The sequence below is a fragment of the Sciurus carolinensis genome, chromosome 1 (assembly GCF_902686445.1).
Source record: "Sciurus carolinensis chromosome 1, mSciCar1.2, whole genome shotgun sequence".
Lineage (NCBI taxonomy): Eukaryota > Metazoa > Chordata > Mammalia > Rodentia > Sciuridae > Sciurus > Sciurus carolinensis.
Genome location: NC_062213.1, coordinates 123,444,158 through 123,444,942, shown reverse-complemented (window position 1 = coordinate 123,444,942; position 785 = coordinate 123,444,158). Strand labels below are relative to the sequence as shown.

The 785-nt window shown below is 46.2% G+C and overlaps 1 non-coding gene across 1 annotated transcript; it reads right to left on the bottom strand.

Annotated features, from left to right (window-relative positions):
* Nucleotides 1–367: 367 nt before the first annotated feature.
* On the bottom strand, nt 368–501 carry LOC124968599 (small nucleolar RNA SNORA70). Its single transcript, XR_007105785.1, has one exon. It is a non-coding gene; the product is annotated as a small nucleolar RNA SNORA70 (small nucleolar RNA).
* Between the last annotated feature and the right edge of the window lie 284 nt (nt 502–785).

Below are 785 nucleotides of genomic sequence, written 5' to 3'. Positions count from 1 at the left end.
GCCCTCATGACTCCAGGGTCTGCCACTTGTCCATGGGACCACAAATGGGGATATATTTGACCCCACAGTCATCAGGAATAAGCCACTTTTCAGCCACCATGCCTTTAAATTCATCATCATTAAATTTGGTAAAGTCCCACTTCTTTGAGAATGTGGATCTTCTGGTGGCCGTGGAACTTGAACTTGGCCCAGTAGGGTCTCATTCACATGTTACTTGTTCTGCAACTTGGTGTGGATGGACATGATAACTTGGCCAATGCACACCCTGGCCACCATACCCTGGGATTTCCCAAAGGCACTCCACACACCTGGACGGAGCCTAGACTGGGGCTAGCATGAGAACAGAGATGCGAACGTCCCACTGGAAAGCAGTCTCCAAGATCCCTTAGGGCAACCCATACAGCAACAGGCTACATATATTACTGAAGATATTGTTGTTTACAGCCATTGCACAGTGGGTTCTCATGAGTAAAGGAACCCAGTCAGCTTAATTAAATACAGATCTGCCCAGTTTCTTAGAATTTAAGAAGTGACTCTTGCTAGGGCAAGTACTTGGCACCTTTAGCCCTTTGATTGGCAAGGCTTCTATAGTAGCACCTCAGCTAGTTCTGCCAGGTTCTTTCTGCCCCACTTTCTCACCCACCTGAGTAAGTTACTCATATAGTGCTTACTGTGCTTGCTCTTAAAATATATCTGGCACTTACACAGTGCTTACCATGCTCCAGGCACTGTTCTAAGCATTGCGTATATACTAAATCATGTAAGGCTTGCAACAGTCCCAACAG